The sequence below is a fragment of the Balaenoptera borealis genome, assembly GCF_965194805.1.
Source record: "Balaenoptera borealis genome assembly, chromosome: 13".
Lineage (NCBI taxonomy): Eukaryota > Metazoa > Chordata > Mammalia > Artiodactyla > Balaenopteridae > Balaenoptera > Balaenoptera borealis.
The window spans coordinates 39,669,924-39,683,851 of NC_138870.1; the positions used below are offsets into that span (position 1 = coordinate 39,669,924).

Sequence of the window (13,928 nt, forward strand, 5' to 3'; positions counted from 1 at the left end):
ACTTAATCACATGTTTAATCAATATGGAGGTATTTTAAAGATGGTATTTATTTATTCAACAAATACTGAGAATTGAATATGAGCCAGAAACTATGAAAGACAGAGCATGGATAAGACAGAATCCCTGCACCTGATGAATTCTGTTTAGTATAGAAAACAGATGTTTGAACAACTATTATATTATAACTTTTACTTTTCTCTCTGAGTAAATATGTTTTGAACAAATCAGTGAATCACTGCCTGGGGAGGCTAGAAAAGAATGATGTTGGCAAACGCTGTGATTGAAAAATATAGTAATATAACATAGTACAATATAATAATAAATATAATATAATATAATATAACAATATAATATAATATAATATAGTATAGTATAATATAATATAATATAGTTTTCATAGCCATAGATTCTTCTGCTGCTCCCCATCTCAGTACATGGCACCTCATAAGAGGTGCTCATAAGTGGAATCTGGCTGTCACTATTGACACCTCCAATTCTCTGTCCTGAACCCCCCCTCCCCTGTTCAATGATCACCAAGTCCTATCAATCCTTCTTGCAACATTTATTTAAAATTCATCTACTTCTCTCTCCATGACCATTATGGTATTCCAAATGACTACCTACTAAAGGGCCCAAAATGATTTTTCTCAACACTTCTCAGAATAAAGTCAAATTTCCTAATAAGCTGTAAGGCTCTACATAGTTTAATCCAGACAGAGCTCTTTAGTCCTGTATTGAATCACATCCTCCCTTACTCACTAGATACACTGGGCTTCTTTCATTTCTTCACTGCCACCTCAGGACCTTTTAACATGCTGTTCCCTCTGCCTGGAATGCCCTTCCTTGCATTCTTACCCCAAGTGTCTCCCAAAGTTAACTAAAAGAACCTGAAAATCTTTAAATGCCGCATGGTCAGAGAGGCCCGACATCTAGAGTATGGATGTCTCCATGGAGTGTGGTCTCCTCTCCCTCACAATAATTATTACACTTTGCACTTACACTTTTAGTTGTATGATTATTTGATAAATAACTGTCTCCTCCAATAGGTAAAAAATTTCACGAAGGTGGGAACAGGGCCAGGTTTGTAGACTATATATACATAGTCCCATCATCTAGCACAGTGCCTGGTGATACATTCTCATAAGACCAAGGCAACTTTATATGATCTCCTTTATAGATACAAGTACACATTCTTGTTATAGCTTTATAGGTTAATATTTCAAAGTGAAATAGAAATGTTTCCTTCTGGTTCCCAAGAGAAAGAACAGCTTTGTTAGACAAAGAATGTTCAAAATTCTTCTAAAAGAGAAATCAGATTTGGTTTGACACAACTTTTGGTAGTCTAGCCTTTCTAGCTAATGAAGTTAAGTTTCTCTGCAAAGGAGATTCTGCAGAAACAGACTGGATATTCCGGTGCAGTGGTCTTCTGCATTGCCATTTAACTTCACTCATTCATGAAGGTGCAAAATCAAAACTTGAAACAAAAGTATTTGGCACACTATCACCATTTGGAAGACTTTTTTTCGTCATATTTATTAAGCCAGCCAGATGTCCTAAATAGCTGATTCCTTGTATCCAATTTCTAGTTATTAAACATTATGTATAACATTTCTTTGTAACATTATTTATAAGCATTTATTTTACCCGATAAGTGAAAGTGAAAAAGGAGCTAGCATTTCCCACCATCGCTATTTGTTTTGTCTTTCATGCCAACCCAGTTCTGATGAATCTACTCTGAAATCTAGGTTTAGGTGGCAGATTTTACACTTTGGTTGAGTGTGCAGGAAGTAGCTGGTCCTGCAGCTTCTAAAAGCCAAATTACCTTGCATCCGAGGAACTGATTTAAATTCACATCCAAAATATATCTTAGATAAATGAACATAGGTTTGACAATGAAATAAACCTAATATTACCTTTATGTGAAATTCTCTTAAACAATTTCCCCAACAATGCCATTCTAGTCACAAACTGATATTCAGATGGCTTATTAGCCTACGGCATGATTTCTCACAGAAATTAGCTTCCATAAAAGCATCCACTGTCATTCAGTCTGATGTACGTCTTAGAAAAGAAACTGCCAATAATAGCAGGACCATATTCACTTGACTACTTCCTATTGCTGGTGATAATATTTTAGCATTTTTCATTCCCTTCCTCTACTTAGACATAGCTTAGAAATAATATCAAGGGAGAACTAGAAAAGTTAAAGGAAATAACCTTATGCTGAGGTCTTGTCCCTTTGCTAAGAATATTACATGCTTGCTAATATAAGAATTAAAGCAGCCCTTTGATGAGGTATAAAGGATTATTCATAAAATCTGAATACATTATTTTGCTTACAAATTTTCTAGCTCTGCTCTTAGAAAAAGACATAGATTCTCTAGTCATCTTAAATGTTAAGAAATATCTGAAATTCCTGCATAAATTTTAGTTCCTATTTTCCCAAACAATAGTTTGTTTCCAGAAATGAACAGCAATATGTAGCATATATGAAATTAAGGTAGTGAACTGTTTATGCTATCCATGTTAATACATGATGTTTAATAATCTGTCATAAATTATGCATACACTAAGTTCCAAAATGTCTACATTCTATATAATAGATACTGGACCACCCCCAGAGTTACTTTTTTTCTTCTGAAAATAAATTTTTTTTACTTTCTTTAAAGTAACTCATGTATTAAAAATAATAGCTTCAATAACCCATAAAGCACACTGTATAACATGGTTAAAGAAAACTCAACAGTTTAGCTCTCAAAACTACATTTCTCAGTACTTAAAAGTTACTGATATACTTCCTAGGAGTATAAACATAAAGACTTTCCAGAAAATCGCAAAACATTATCTAAATATAAATCTGAACAAATAGAAGATCTTGGCCTGTAAAATAAATGGCCATCTTTTACAGGAAACATACCTAAATTTCTTTAGTTCGTCAAAAATAAAAATTCTTTCATCCAACAAGTTACCCATGAATATGATATATATCATTTCAAATATTTTTCACCGAGTTATAAAACACTCAGTTTTGTTATCACGTGTGCATTTAATTAAAATAATCACCATGCATTCTGTAAGAAGCTCAAAATACAAGGATACTTAAATCCATTGAGAATTCTCCCCATCTGATTAATAAATTTGAGGAATAGAGCTCAAATTTTTAATGATTCCAGTCCTTCCAAATCCAAAGCTTTGCTTATATTCTATTCAATCTCCCAGTTTCTTCTAGTAAATTTGCTGCAAAAATACTCCTTCACTAAAATGGTTACATAAGAAGACAAGGTAAGACACAACTTTTGTTTTTCATTTGACGATGATGCAGCCCTAACATTTAGCCTTTCACATCTGCTGCAGTGATGTGATGTTCCTTCTTTGATTAGACTAAGTTTTCGTGGGTGTTTTTGCTTTCAAGATAAAGAAACTCTTTAATGTTATAACACTGAGAATGCACTTCTCAAACATTATACATCTTCCTAAGACAAATTAAGTTGGCTCCTCAGAGTGATTAACCAGGAAATGTAAATAACTAAACACTTGTTACCTGCTGGTTTTGCAATGTTTCCCTTTTCTATTATCCACCTAAAATTATCTGCAAAAGAAAACTGCAATCAGGATCTGGGTAAATAATTTCAATGTCTGACATTATATTGAATTGATCTTTTTTTAATGAGGAAAAAAAAAGTTACCCAAGTAGTATTTTCAAACATTTTAATTTGTAATAAATAATCAATACCATAAAAAGAAGAAAGGAAGCATTATTTTAACACTGCAAGTTTTCATGTAAAAACAGTTTTACCTTAATTATTTATCCAGTCCTGTGCAATCTTTCCGGAATTGTTTGGAATGGCAGACCCCTGTTGCAGAGGTGACTTATGTGAACCTTTGGGGATCTAGACAATGATTTAAAGACCAGTGGGAGTGAACTAGACAAGCCAATCACCACCACCACCTCACCCCAACACCTCCCTCCGTCCAACTTGCGTCAGCTCTTAAAAAAAAGAGAAGCTAAATCAGTTTACTGTTGTACATTTGGATTAAACATCAGTTACACCAATTTCTATTTGCTTTTAGAATTTTGGCTTTTATGCAACAAAATACTCACTAACTGAAAGTTTTTTCTTGATTGGTGTCATTCTGTATCAAGATTCTATAGGTTGGTTGACTGATAAATCTCAAAATGTTAATTTTTCAACAGGTTTATGAACTTACTTAAGTAAAAGTAAAATAATACCAGAATAACTGAGTCAGACTGCTTAATGAATATTGTAATCAGAATGCATAGACAATATTAATTGAATAGCAAAAGAGTTATTTTCTTTTGAATTGTCGATATTATTCAGAGGAAATGTTATAGAATAACAGACACTCCCAACAGCACCAAGTTACTCAAGGTGCTGTGAGGTTGGAAATCATAAGCCCTGTCAGCCTCTGCTACCATTTCAAAGGCAGTGTGCTGAGTAGGCAAAACACTATTTGGAGTTTTTAAAGAATTTCTAAACAGATATTTTCTCCCTTTCAAAAAAATCTACTTGGCTTTCCACATATTAGAGGAAGAGTTCAAATATGTTGGCAAATAATTCATTCTGTTATGAAAATATATAAAGCAGACATTCTGAAAGTGAGGTGAGAAAAACAGATTAAAAAATCAATCCAGAATTAAGGGCTCTTTGCCTTTTTAATATTTATAACATGGATAAACTATCTGATAACCAATCAGAAGGAATGCTAGATTGCAACAGTTGTGTCAATTGCCTATTTCTAAAAAAAAAACCGACTAAACATTGTTCTTTGAGTAGGAAATTCTTAAGTTGATGCAAGACATTAAACATTAAACAAAACGTCCAGTTATCCATTTCTCTTTTCCATTTTAAATGTGCCCATTTGGTCTATTAACTTTATCATGGTATGTTTACATTCATCTGTCTTTTAGTTAGCTGCTTCTTTATTTTTCAGAGTTACCTTGTAGTTTTGTCCCTTATCAGATAAAAATTATTACGGTCTAGGGGAAAAATGATAATAAATACACTAATTTTAATTTCAGATAAATTTAAAGAATATTCCTTTTCAAATTACTTCCATCATTTAATTATAATCTTTCCAACTTAAGATTTCCTTCTGTTTGCAAAGTTACCAGATGAGTACAAAATTAAGAAAGCAAAAACCTGCACTAATTGTTAGAAAATGAAATACTTGTATTCTAGTAAAAGTCCATTTAATAGTGGAAATCCATTTCATACTATATCTTCATATAAAATAGGGTGGAGAAAAATGTATAAACACCTACAGCTTTATTTCTTTTAAAATTTTAAGCTTTGGCTTCCATATAATTCTGATCTTCAAGTTCACTAAATAATTATAGCAAATTAGCGTGTTGGATTAAAATTAAATGTACACATAAGAGACTTCTATGAAGGGTCTTTTCAGATTTCTTTTTTTTTTTTTTTTAAATTTGGTATCATATTGTTATTTAAAAAAATACTGCTACATTCTGAGGTTGTGAGGAAATAGTCTTCTGATGAACAAAGGTATTTTTTATATTTGAAACACAATTTTCTATACGTGGGTTTGGAGATATTATACCATATCTGTACATTTATTGGGAGGCATAGTTAAATAATGTACTTATAATATTTCTAATAACAGTAAAAGCATTTGTACCAGATACCGTGCTTCATGCATACTTTTTTTTTTTTAAACATCTTTATTGAAGTATAATTGCCTTACAATGGTGTGTTAGCTTCTGCCTTACAACAAAGTGAATCAGTTATACACATACAATATGTTCCCATTTCTCCTCCCTCTTGCATCTCCCTCCCTCCCACCCTCCCCATCCCACCCCTCTAGGCGGTCACAAAGCACCGAGCTGATATCCCTGTGCTATGCGGCTGCTTCCCACTAGCTATCTATTTTACACTTGGTAGTGGATATATGTCCATGACACTCTCTTACCCTGTCACATCTCACCCCACCCCCTCCCCATATCCTCAAGTCCATTCTCTAGTAGGTGTGTGTCTTTATTCCCGTCTTGCCACTAGGTTCTTCATGGCCTTTTTTTTTTTTTTTTCTTAGATTCCGTATATATGTGTTAGCATACTGTATTTGTTTTTCTCTTTCTGACTTACTTCACTCTGTATGACAGACTCTAACTCCATCCACCTCATTCTTTTCTTATTTCTTTAGCACCTACTCTAATTGCAAAATTCTTATCACAGAACTTTCCTAACATTGACTCAAAAATCAAAAACACACATACAAAAACTAATTTGACAAAAGTTGGCTGAATTAAAATGACTTAGGAACTTTTTTGTTATTTAACTATTTTTCCCCTAGATATTTGGCATGTTTAGACATGCAAAAATTAATGAAGAAATGTATGGTCTGGTCTTGACAAAACTCACAGTAACTTTCCTTTCAAAAGGAAAATACAGACTTAAAACATTATAGTTTCATGTCCTGAACATTTCTTAAAATCATATCATAATGTGATTTCATATATATATTTGGTAATAGATTATTCTCTTTTGATTTTTAAAAAGTGCAAATGCTATATATTCTGTTAGGTTCTGATTTGGTTCAAGCATCGCTGTACAAAGAGGTAATGGACCAGAATATGTACAGAATTTTAAAAAATGAATAAAATGAAAATGAAATGAATAAAATGAAAAATATGTGGGTAGTGAATAATGAAGCAAGTCCTTCACATAAGGAATTCATATAAGTGCCACCAACAACAGGTATATGAAACTTGGTCAGGGTAGGGGGGTAGTTTGCAGGTGGTAAAATATGTCCACTTAAAGGGATACCTGGCTTCCCAAATTATAACATGATTAATATTAGCAGAATTGCACCATATGCCATAGGATTCCAGAAGATGAAAAGTCCCCAGGGGCTGAGGCCATCCAAGACGACTTCAGGGAGCCTAAGGACCTAGAAGAGGGCCTTAAAGTCCAGGTGAGATTCCAACGGGTAGAGAGGAAAGGAAGTGGCATCCTGGATGCAGATTGTAGACATGATAAAAGCATATTCTGGCAACAGTGAAAAGTAGTCTGGCTGCAGCAGAGACTTTTCAGAGCAAAACGGAATAGAACGGAATAGTCCAGGCTGTAAAAGGCGTTAAATCTTGGGACTCAGATTTTTGTGATCAGAATCTCTTGAAGGCTTCTGAAGAAAATCATAGAATCAGCAGGGAAGGAAATAAGATGGGATGATAGGGTGGAGCTAGAGATAGGGGCAAGGAGGATGCGGAGGAGGTTGACTGATGGCTGGGCTTTGGTGATATTTGCCTGTCTGAGAATCATGGCAGAACAGAAGGCAGATGGAAAGGATTTAAAGTGGGGTCAGTGGTAGTTTGACTCTTTCTTGCACTACTGTTTCCATTTATCACTTTCACTATCACATGCTGTGAATTTTATGTGATCATTCTATGAGAAATAAGAAACTTGCAATAAAATCTTCATATTTCTTTACATAGAGAAGGAGAATATATGGTGGTAACTCACCCATTTCAGGACCCCTCCCATTAAACTGTGGCTATTATTTTCAAATAGTACAGAGAAGGTCCTAGAATGTATATCCCAATATGTTATCTCTTAAAAGTACAAAATTGCTGACTCAAAATAAACTGATTCAGATCACATCCATGCATTGAATCAGGTTTTTTTTTCTTGCCCATACTTAAAAGCATTGCTCATCTTGTTTCAAATTTCTACCTTCATCGATTTCTTCGAAGGGAAATTTCCAGCTGGATAAAGTTAAAATTGGTCAACAATTAAAAAAACAATCCCTTAGCCAGATCATCATGGCATTTTCCAATGACACTGGGAAAGGTAACCTCTTGTTCTCATCAGGACTGTACCCAAATTTCTAATTTTAGTCATGGGACAAAATAATACTTGGAAATACAATGTGGTTATAGTCAAATTGGAAGAAGATGGGTAGAAACAGTAACAACTAAGAAACAAAATGACCTAATTTTTAATAATTTTGTATTGCCTTTCTATCTGTACTCACTTACTTTTCTTTGTTCTTACTTCAATTTCCCTTTAGGTCACCTACCTTTTTCCTTGCTTCTGTTTCTTTTTAAGTTTTCTGTGTCTTTATGATGTCTTAATTTCCAAGAAGAGAATTTTATCATTTCCAGGCTTTAGATTTGTAAACTCAAAATCTGATAAAGTAGGTCAGTTTCCAAGATTATAGGTCTGTTCTTATCCAAAAGCCAATATTAGTGCTTCCAAATACGGACAAAATGTGCATTAATCCAACTTTTCTTTTTTTTTTTATAGTATTATAGGTAAACGTCTGTCTGACCAAATGACTCCTAGAAATGGAAAACACTAGCACAGCTGCAGTTAGAAACAAGATTTTGATTACTTCTTTTTAACATAGGATTTACTCTCTGGCTTTTGGGTTTCAGGCTTAGAGTGATGAAGAACATTTGTGATCTTTTTTGATGTCACTCTTTGGCCCTCCAAATTCTTCATCTTATCTCTCTTAGTATGAATACATGCAAAAAAGAAAACGAAGAAAAGCCATACAGAAATATTGCAGAAATCTTCGTAAATCATTCAAATAGCAGAATTCATGTTATCCTAGAGGTGACCTGAGCACGTAGGTCCTTCCTGCAGAGTGAGGGAAGCATAGGCATGCTGTAGGTCTCTCTCTTCATGGTTATGAAATTATTAATCTCAATTTACAGAAAAAGAAATAAGGACTACAAAAAAAATATGAATATGACCCCCAAAAGCTATATACCAAATTAATTATAAACATAGAAATAAAGATGAATAATTTTCTAATTCCCCTTCAGCAGAGGCTCTCAGATATCTATGGAAGCTTAGGCCACTTCTATTTTTTGAGGCTCCAAATATACTTTTTAAATTTTTTAAAAATCCTCAACGGGGTTTCTAAATTGTCATACATTTTTCAATGATCCTATTTCACAAAATAACACCTCAACACAAATATAATACAAGTGACTTAATGAATAGCCTTATTTGATGATAACTTCAAAAAGTCTAAATTTGGGACCCTCTCAAATATGAGACCTCAAAAGGCTGCCCAGCCCTGGCCCCTGGGAGAGGCCCTGCTTTTCTGTTCGAAAAAACCTCCCTGACCAAGAGAAGGGCAACACCCACGTGTGCTGAGGAAATTGCTCGGTTGACGGCATCCCCCTCTCTTGAGCCCAGACTAAACCACCTTTACAGTTATACAATGGAGCATTTTGGAAATGTTTGAATAGTCACTGTGTTGCAAAATTAGCAAACAAGTTTGGTGCAGGTTGACAAACTTACTGACTTGGCCGCAGACCTAAATAGAAAATTCCTTTTAGCCTTAGCTGACGAAAAAAAAAAAAAAACTAGTTAGAAGACAGCTCATGTTGTTCATGATATTTTGTTCTCTCCATTTTGCCTTTCAAGCAACTCAAATCTTTCTGGTCCATTTCATTTCTTGATCCCACATGGAAATGATGCAGAGAAAAGGGTATCACAAGTTCATTCCAGGCTTCTGCTTAAGCAAATACACCAAGGTGAAGAAGGATAAAAAGGTCTGTGTGGTTTATGGGTGATTATAACTTAAATAATGTACTGAAATTCTAAATGTTAAATTAGAGCTCTTAAAAGCTGGCCTTAAAGAATGATTCTTATCCTTTAAAATGCCTGCTTGAGAAAATAGCCCTGCTAGGAGATGTATGATTATAATGATTAAGTTACAACAACACTTCCTAAATAACTAAATCACATTGTTAATTTAAGTTCTTCATACAGAATACAGTATTAATATGGTGCTAAATTGAGTCGACTGCCTTTCTAACTAATAGCAATTGATGGTTTAAAAATTACATCCTATTCGGGCAGCAGCACGTTAATTTCCACTGCTCTCTTTCGTAGTCTCTCCCATCCCTTTCCTTTCAAAGCAAATTCTCTTCCAGAACAATTTCTATGCATTTGTTTTTTGTAATTTCATCAGTGATTGGACTTTGTAAATCTGGTGTCATCTTGCTTCAATTCAGAAAACCAACAGTTTCTAGAGCTGGGACCCAATAGGCTGCCTGGCTGGACTGGGAGGAGATAGAGGGCAAAGGAGACAGAAGAGCACACAGTAGAATTTTTAAAGGGAAGGGGCTCTCCGAAAAGGTGATGACATGAAACCATCCTGTAAAAGAATCAGTGCCCCTAATAACAAAAGATATGCTCAAGTGGGCTCACCAGTATATTGAAATAAGGAATGCAAGTCCACCATAAAGTGTTCTTCAAAGGAATTTTTGAGCAGAATAAGACATATAATAGTGATGCTGACCTTTCTTAATGGACTTTTCAGGGAATGCAGAGGTTTTCCTGAGTCAGGTCTCCTCAGTGAGAGGGCAGGTTTCTGCCCAGGGAGCTCTCTCTCGCTGAGCTGTAAGCAACCCCAGGGCCCAGCCATGTTGCGGTCAGAGCTCTTTGCAGCATGCTTGTACAGATGTACTGTCCTTTGCTACAGGTGTTAGCAGTGTCCAGCATGACAAGATTCACTGAACTTTTTGTTCTTTATGCGTTGCATGAGTTAGGAATTATACTTCCTGGATGGCTGGATATAAAGTTGGTAGCACAAATCTTTCTTTAAATATAAGAAAGGCTGATTCAGAAAAAGTAAATGTCTTGACCTTATTCTTCAGGACAGCAGTAGAAGGGCAGATGGTATATTTACAAGGTTTGGGGATGGATTCAAGTATGTCTAGACAGACAATTTAGATTAGTTGTAAGCAATCTGTTTTGTTTGTTTACCTTATTAATATTAGGTTATGCCTGGTTCATAGTAGGTACTGTATAAATTTTGAATGAAAGCCTTTATTAAATGTACTGATTCAATCTGTGCATCCAAAACAATTCTTTAGAATTTATTTAAGGGTTGCAACAAGAAATAGTCTAATAATTATTCTAATTGAGGATCCTACCATATATTAAAATGCAGTAGTTCCTTCTTACTCTCAGAGCCAATTGTGAGATGGTAAAGTGAAAGTCCATGCTATATGTAAGGAGCCATTAGTCCTTTTATAGAGTGCTGCATTCCCGGAATATTAAGCAGTAATTACCAATGATGTGTTCAAAGAATATTCAAAGAATAATAAGGATATCGGAAAATTATAATTATAATAAGTTTTCAGAAGCAAGATACAAAATCTAACAGTAATATGCTCCCTGTGTTGTTTTTAAAATTATACATATAATATATAAAAACATATATTTTTTATATATTATATGTATAATATAATATTTCCCTTTTCAGGCAAAGGGAAAAATGCCTGAAAGAACACATATCAAAATATAGAGTGGATATTTCCAGATTGTGAAAATGTTGATAATGGTTTTTTTCTCATCTATATTTTCCAAATAACCTTTAAAAAGTATGGATTACTTTCACTATGAGAAAAACAATAAACATTATTAAAAACAAAAGCAACAAAAACAAAGAGTTCCTCTCTTAGGTTTTGTAACAATTGTTAATCAATGCCAGACATGAGCCACTAGCTAAACCTCTATTCTTAGTGAGAATATTTTCGGTGCTTGACTAGGAACAATCAACTCTCTTTAAAAAAATCTTCAACTCTGAATGGGCACTTATGAGTTATTTAGGGTCTAGATGAAATTATACATGTCCAGTCTGTTCTGGAGGGATGGATTGGTTTTTTCCCCATCAGCAAGAGGTACTCTAAGAGATCTCAAAATATTGTTGAGAAAAATGGGGTTTTAAATATATTTGGAGCCTCAGTGTTTTCTCATAATGCTGTGAGATAGTCAATTTCTATTATAGCTTAGTAAGCAGTCATCTTCATTTGTGCATTCAATAAATATTATTGAACACCTATGTGTCAGGCTTCATGGTAGGGTCTCAGGCAAGACAGACAGAAACATAAGACCCAGTCTCTGCTCTCAAGAAGCCCTGCTATCTCCAGGGAATCCATTGCTTAAGTAGGTCATGATGCTATAACGTGGCAGGTGAAACGCCCGTGGGAACTGAGGGGTCGGAGAAGTGTGGCACCCAACTCAGCTTGAAAAGGACAGAGAAGACTTACTGGAGAAGGTGACAGCTAGGCTCAGACTGAAAGAATAAACAGGAGCTGGCCAGGCGCAATGGCATTGGGAGCAGACTGCAGACAGAGGGACAGCATGAGAAGGGGCAAGGAGGTAAGAAGCTGCTCCTGGCTGCCTGTTGTTCCTGGAACGCTGAGAAACACGACTGCAGAGGTCACTGGTGGGAACACAGGGGGTCAGGGGGCCATGTCTTTTCTTTGTTCTGTTCAGTTCAAATGAGTTCATAAAAAAGACCAGCCCAGCAATGCCTCATAGAGCTCACAGTTTCAGCTATGTGAAGAAAATGTGCTTTGTTAGGAATGGTGATAATTAAGGTTACTGCAAACAGTCATAACCACCAGGGAAGCACGAGGCGATTCTTGAGTGCATTGCGTCCTTGGCGTGTTTAAGTGGGCTGGGGCCTCTGCTCTGTGTTCGGACTACCAGGTTTGTTGTATTATAATTTGGCTAAGAACAGAAAAATTCGGGTTCATGAGGTATTTTGCTTCAAATTATGTAAAATATATGAAAAAGGAGTTAATTACAAGACTTACAGGAGTTGAATTTTTAACTATAGAAATCTTGACTCTTTAGTTATTCTTAGATTTTTTTTTTTTTTTTTTTTTTTTTGGCCACACTGCGTGGCATGTGGGGTCTTAGTTCCCCAGCCAGGGATCGAACCTGTGCCCCCTGCAGTGGAAGTGCAGAGTCCTAACCACTGGACCGCCAGGGAGTTCCCACATTCCTAGATATTTGAAGATTATTTTTTAAATTAGAATCTAAGTTGCAACCTATTTAAACTTTTCTTAATTATTTTAAAAATACATCTGAGTAAAGATTGATAACTAAGTAAATTATATATGACTAATTTATTCAGTAATATTAATGTCCTGATTTGCAAGCATCTATAGTCTCTAATTCTTTTTTTTATAGTATCTAGTGTAGTATTATAAATAACAATTGGAAGATTGATACTTGCTTTTTAATGATGGGTAATTTGATTTTTACATGGGCATAAGACAATCATATTGATGAAAATAATTTTGCTTGTGGCCTTTTTTCAAGTTTAAAAGGACATTTCCTTTGAAGCCTAAGGCTTTTAACAGCTTTTTCAGAGGAGGTCTGAGAGGAGCTCACCTTTTTTGTGTTGAAACTGTATCTATTCATCCCTCTAACCTCTGACACCCAAAGAATCTGAATGGCTGAACAAGGCCTTCCTCTTTCGTTATGCTGACATTTAGCCTTGCACTTGATTCTGAAGATTTGGGTTCACTCCATCACTTACTAGCTGTGGAACTATCAACTCAGTAAGCTCTCTGGGCCTTGTTTTCTCGTTTCTAAAAAGTATATAATTCCTGGGTGACAACAAGACCATTGGAAGAAGCAAATGGAATTCATTCATTCATTTATTGAGGATCTCATATGTGCTGAAAATACACTTATAAACGTGACTATAGTTCAAACTGGCAAAACTGTTCTTTCTTTCTTCCCATTGAGTTCCTTTTGCCACTGTTTGGACCACAAAACTTAGAAATGTAAATAGATTGTAGCCACACTTATATAGCTATCAAAGAAATAACAAAGTGGTTGTCCACTAGAGGCACATTGGACATAAAATTCTGATATGTTGACATAAAATTCCAATTCTAAATATTTAGAGTTAATTAATTCTCTTTATCAAAATTTTTACCAAGTTAAAAGGTGAATAATGAAATGAACTGCCTTTAATCTTTATTTTTCTTTCCCTTTCCTGTTTTCTGTCAGTCAATCAATCAATCATTCAATTAGGGAGTAAACACTGAACACCTATTATACACCCAGAACGATGCCATCAGGTTTTCCCCTTTAGGCTCTCCTTCTACTTCTGAACATCTGGC

At 34.9% G+C, this 13,928-nt stretch overlaps 1 protein-coding gene across 7 annotated transcripts in view; it reads right to left on the bottom strand.

The window, feature by feature from the left end:
- Positions 1-13,928, bottom strand: part of SLC38A4 (solute carrier family 38 member 4) — a 70,215-nt gene that overhangs the window by 37,530 nt on the left and 18,757 nt on the right. Inside the window, exons 1-2 of one of the 7 annotated variants that reach the window (XM_082349422.1) lie at positions 3,798-5,431; positions 3,543-3,590 (exon numbers count right to left, since the gene is read on the bottom strand). The exons of 2 other annotated variants lie outside the window; for them this stretch is intronic. The gene's annotated coding sequence lies outside the window, so the exon portion shown is untranslated. Of the gene's footprint in view, positions 1-3,542; positions 3,591-3,797; positions 5,513-13,928 lie in introns of those variants that run through there. 4 more of the 7 variants (XM_082349424.1, XM_082349420.1, XM_082349426.1 and 1 more) reach the window with 4 other exon arrangements.